The following is a 5,946-nucleotide window of genomic DNA, read 5'->3' as shown; positions in this document are numbered from 1 at the left end:
GAAAGGGGAAACCGATCACAATGATCTACATATAACCCCCTCTCTTGGGGATGGACAACAGAAAAGTGGGTTAAGACATTGTACAGTGTAAGACATGACAAAATAATAATATTTTTTTAATTATCAAGGGTTAAGGAGGGAGGGAGGGTGTAGGGGAGGGAGAAAAGTGAGGAGCTGATACGAGGGGCTCAAGTAGAAAGAAAATGTTTTGAGAATGATGACGGCAACATCTGCACAAATGTTGACACAATGGATGGATGGATGGATTGTGCTAAGAGTTGTATGAGCCCCCAATAAAATGATTTATTTTAAAAAAACTGAAAGAGAAAAAAAATGGACTCGAATACAGGAAAGACTGTGAGAATGGTGCAGGAGACCAAGCAGTGCTTAAGTCTATTGTGCATAAGCCACTCTGAGTCAGAATAGACTCAATGTCATCTAACAATAACAACAGTAGATAACATAATATTTGATAGCAAACTTATTTGTTACACTAATGATTCATTTTCTTTCCCTTCATACCAAAGGAGTCTAGATCTTTATTTGTCTATTTCACTCATGGATCCCAAGGTCTGCCACTGTGTGGAGCACATTATAGGTGCTAAACAAATATTTATTAAATGAATGAATAAATAAATAAGAATAGTGAATTGTTTTCTAAATCAAAACATAATTTACCCTTATTTGTGATAAAATTTTGTTTTATTTTAAACACAGTATAGGAATTTGAAGTATGGAAATAATTATTTCTATTTATACTTTACTATTATAATATAAAAGTTTTTAAAATTCTGCAATTTCTTGTGAAGTAATTTTGACTTCCTTGTAATTCATGTTAACAGCTAAAGAAGAATGCACTTATAATAGGTCATTTGCAGACTTTACTTTTCATGAAAGAATTGCTTTCTTTTTTGTTGACTTGAATCCAGTTCTCAATTTCCTATTTGAAAGCATCTAGAGTGGTTTAGACATAACCAATAACCTTACATGATTACTTTCTTTGATTTGAAGACTGAGTGTCATAGTTTCATTGAACAATTTGGTCAACTGGAATAATGTAGTTCATAAAGTTATGTTCCGCATCCTAGCTTAGGGGTACACATCAGGACACTATGATTGATGTCTAATCTTCCAGAACAAAAGAGAACGGTAACCGGAGTCTCAGGGAGGGAACTGGTCCATCGGGCTGATTGTCTTCATGAACCACAGCCTTATCAGCCTTGAGGCCAGTAGAGTTGAATGGTGTTTGATTACCAACAAAGAACATTCTGGACCCATTGATATTAGTGCAATACCCAAGTCTATTGCCGTAAGATACTTTTTAACTTTGAACCAAACTGCCCCTGGAAGTCAACTTTTAAGTAAGTGGGTTAGATCAAAAAGTCAAGAAGGACAACCTTGAGTAATATGCCCTTTTTAAAAAAAGTCTGTATTTGAGACCAGACTACAGTTACTCTTACCTTACTATTCTGAAGCCTGCAGAGTAATAAAACTCAGATAATAAGATTGGAACATCGAGAGTAGAAATAATGTGAAGAAGGTAACCAGTCAATGAACAATCTATATAGAAATTGTGGGATAGGAATGAATTTTGCTGTGTTGTCATTCATCAAAAATAAAATAAGACATTAAAAAATAATCTTCCAGGGTATATCTCGAAAAGATACCAATGGTACTTTTTTCTGCAATAAAAGGTAAACGTGAGAAAGTCTTGAGGCCCTTGCTGATGAACACCAAGACGGAAGCCTTCAGTATGGATTACACTTCATTGTATAGAAACAAAAATTCCTCACACAGGACTAATGGACATCATGATAAATGGGGAAAAGATTGAAGCTGTCACAACTAAGAGTTGTGGAAACACAGTAAGGAAATTGAATGGCATATTGCATTCGGAACATTTGCTGCACAAAACCTGTTTGAAGTATTAGGGAGCAAAGATATCATTCTGAGGGCTAAGGTGCACCTGACCCAATTGATTCAATGGCCTCATATGCAGTTCGAAGTGAGACAATGACTAAGGAAGACTGCAGAAGAATGCTTGTCAATCGTGCTGTTGGTGAGTAGTATTGGATGCCCCATATATTGTCAGGAGAAAGAAGAAATTTGTCTCAGCAGAAGTACATCCAGAATAGTTCGTAGAAGGAGCATGGCAATACTTTGACATGCAAACTTTGGGCATGTTATCAGGAGAGACTATCCTCCATAATAGGGCATCATGCTTGATAAAGCAGAGGGTCAACAAACCAGGGGATCACCATCGAAGACATGCATTGACACAGTTGCTGCAATAATGGAATACTGCAACCTTTCTGAGGATGGCTCAGGGCTCTTTTGTGTACAGGGTCGTATGAGTCAGGACCATCTTGATGGTGCCTAACAATAACAGCAATACAGAGGTGGCTTTGCCCCCATGAAGTGGTAAAGGCAGTCTCATCTGTTGTTAGGTGCTGTTAAATTGGTTCAGATACATAGCGATGCTAGGTATGAAAGAAAGCAATGCTTCCCAGTCCTGTAGTGTCCTCACAATCATTACTTGGCCTAGCTCCCTGAGATGAAGCCTTACTAGCTGGCTTCTAAGGAGCATTCTGGCTATCCTTCTTCAAAGACAGATTTGTTTATTCTCCTTGCAGTCTATGATATATTCATATTCTTTGCCAACACAATATGACAAATGTTTCATTCTTCTTTGGTCTTCTTTTATTCATTGTGTGACTTTAACATGCATACGAAGCAATAAAAAACACCAGTGCAATTTAGTCGATGTTAAAGGGGTCTTGTGCAAAAGACTGTCTGGTGCACACATGCAATATGTCTGGTGCAATAGGTCTTGAGTGTTGCTTGTGAGTCTAAGTAAAAGAAATCTTTGACACCTTCAGTCTTTTCTCCGTTTATCAGGAGAGTGTCTATTGGTCCAGGTCTGAGGATTTCTGTTTCCTTTACATTGAATTGTAGTTCCTATGGAAGGTTTCAGTCTATACTGCAGGTTGCATCCATACTGAAGATTATCTTTATTGATCTTCATGAGTAAAGCCTCAGCTCCTCCTTGCTTTCCACATGCAAGAGTGTGTCATCTGTACACAAGGTTGTCAATGAGCCTTCCTCCAACGCTGTGTTCTTCTTCATTTTGTCCAGCTTCTTGGATTATTTGCTTACCATACATGTTGAATAAATATGGCGAAATGATACAACATGGAGGCTCACTTTTCCTGATTTTAAACTATGGTTTGTTCCCTTGTTCTGTTTGAAATACTGCCTCTTGGCTTATGTATCGTTACTGCATAAACTCAATGAAGTGTTTTGGAATTCCCATACTTCACAATGTATTGAATTTTTTTATAAACTACATAGACAAATGCCTTTGCATAATCAATAAAATACAAGTAAAAATCTTTATAGTATTCTCTGCTTTCAAACTAGGCCCACGGGACAGTAGCAATTATATCACTTGTTGCATGTCCTTTTCTGAATCCAGCTTGAAATTTCTAGCAGCTCCCTGCTAATGTATTCCTAAAACTATTATTGAATTGTCTTCAGCAAAATTTTATTTGTGTATGATATTAATATTGTTCAATAACTTTCATATTCTATTGGCTCTTTTTCTTTTGAATGACACAAATATGGATCTCTTCCCATAGGTTGGCCAGGTAACAGTCTTCAAATTTCTTAGCATAGACTACTGAGTACTTCCAGCACTGCATCCATGTTTTCAAACATATGAGTTGGTATTCTACCAATTCCTGGAGTCTTGCTTTAGGATAATGCTTTCAGTGCAGTTTGGACATTTTCCTTCATTACCAGTGGTCCTTGAGTGTGTACTGTATCTTGTAATGTTTGGATGTCGATTAATTTTTCTTGGTGCAGTGTTCTATGTATTCCTTCCATCTTCCTATGATGCTTCTTGTGTTATTTAATATGTTCTCCATAGAATCCCTCAATCTTTCAACTCGGGATTTAATTTTACCTTCATTTCTTTCAGTTTGAGATATGCTCATAGAATTCTTCCTTTTTGATGTTCTAACTCCAGAATTTTGAAAATTTCATTATAATACTTTATTTTGTCTTCTCAAGTGCTCTTTGAAATAGTCTACTCCACTCATTCACTTAGTCATTCCTCCCATTTCCTTTAGCTACTCAATCTTCAAAAGTAAGTTACAGAGTCTCTTCTGATATTCAGTTTGGTCTTTCATTTCTGTATTGTCAACACATGCTTTTTTCATGCTTGTGTTCTTGATGTAATCTCACCACTGGTCAGATCTTCTGTCAATATTCAATGTGTCAAATCTGTTCTTGAGTCATTTCTATGTTCAGGTGGGATATACTTATGGTAATATTTCAGCTTTTGTGGGTTGTCTTACTTTTCTTCAATTTCAATGTGAACTTATATGTGAGTAATTGGTGATCTTCTCCACATTCAGTCGTTGGCTTTGTTTTGACGGATGATACTGGATTGTCAAGGAGCTCTGGTGGTGCTGTCTAATAAGCACTGAACTGCTCACTAACTGCAATGTTAGTGGTTCAAATACAGTAGCAGGGCTTAGGGATAATGATGAGACTGACTGGTCCCATAAAGCTTTAAAGTATTGGTCACCCTATGGGTCTCTATGAGTCACAATTGCATCAATGATGGGATATTAACTTCCCTATCATCTCTTCTCACAGATGGCATCAGTCTGAATCTGGTGAGTTCCGTCTGTGGGTGTCAGAAGAAAACCTAAAACTTGCTTTTACTGGAAAAATGGAAGAAATGGTGAAGTCAAAGAAGTGAACAGAAAATTTCAAAGGGCAATTTGAAAAGACAAAATGAATTCTTCATTTAAGTTGTTGGGGAAAAAGTCTTGGTAATTAAAAAGTCATTGGCATTGCAAAATTATATAATGCTATCTCCAGCACCATTTCTGTCACCAAAGTTATATTTTAAAACTACTGATTCTTCTGCTCTATTTTCATACGTCAGTAATTACCAGTGTATCTTGATTGAGTGTATGATAAATATCAGACAGAAGAAGCTATAGAATTCTTCAGTTTCTTTATTGTAGATACTTTTTCAACAAAACAAAGGTAAATATGCATGTGGACTTGTCAAAATGAGTATGCAGAAATCAAATCGACTACATTTGTGAGAAGAGATGATGGGGAAGCTTAATGTTGTTGTTGTTGTTGTTGTTAGGGGACATCAAGTTGATTATGACCCATAGTAACCACAGAACAAAACACTGCACTGTCCTTTGCCATGTTCATCAGTGTTTCTGTGCCTCAGCCCAGTGTTGCAGCCACTGTGTCGATCCATCTCCTTGAGCGCCTTCCTCTTTTCCATCTTCCTTCCACTTTACAAAGCATGATGTCCTTCTCAAGGGACTGGTTTCTTCTGAAAAACCAACCCGAAACGTGTAAGACAAAGTCTTGCTATCCTTGCCTCCAAGGAGCACTCTGGTAACACTTCTTCCCAGACAGATGTGTTTATCTTTTTAGAAGTCCATGGTGCTTTCAATGTCCTTCTCCGGCACCGCCACTCAAAAGCATCAATACATCTTCAGTCTTCCTTATTCAGTGCTCAACTTTCACATTCATATGAGGCCATGGAAGACACCATGGCTTGGGTCAGGTGCACCTTAGTCTTCAAAGTACCACCCCTGCTTTTCAATACTCTAAAAAGGTCTTGTGCAGCAGATTTGCCTGGTGCAACACATCTTTTGATATCCTGACTGCTGCTTCCATGAGCATTGATTGTGGATCCAAGCAAGACAAATCCTTAACAACTTCAACCCTCTCTCCATTTATCATGATGTTACCAACAGGTTGTCAAGGTTTTCATCTTAACATTGAGCTGTAATCCATAGTGAAGGCATCAGTTCTTGATCCTCATCAGCAAAGGCTTCAAGACCTCCCGACTTTCATAAAAATGTGGTGTCATGTGCACATCGCAGGTTCTTAATAAGCCTTCCT

General features: G+C 37.5%; 1 pseudogene; it reads left to right on the top strand.

Annotated features, from left to right (window-relative positions):
- The window catches only part of LOC101654338, a 65,668-nt pseudogene that overhangs the window by 42,214 nt on the left and 17,508 nt on the right, over nt 1-5,946 (top strand).

The sequence above is a fragment of the Echinops telfairi genome, unplaced genomic scaffold (assembly GCF_000313985.2).
Source record: "Echinops telfairi isolate 266 unplaced genomic scaffold, ASM31398v2 ScPeMD7_7469;HRSCAF=8507_1, whole genome shotgun sequence".
NCBI classification, from domain to species: domain Eukaryota; kingdom Metazoa; phylum Chordata; class Mammalia; order Afrosoricida; family Tenrecidae; genus Echinops; species Echinops telfairi.
The sequence above is the reverse complement of the archived record's forward strand: the minus strand, read 5'-3'. Positions and strand labels throughout refer to the sequence as shown.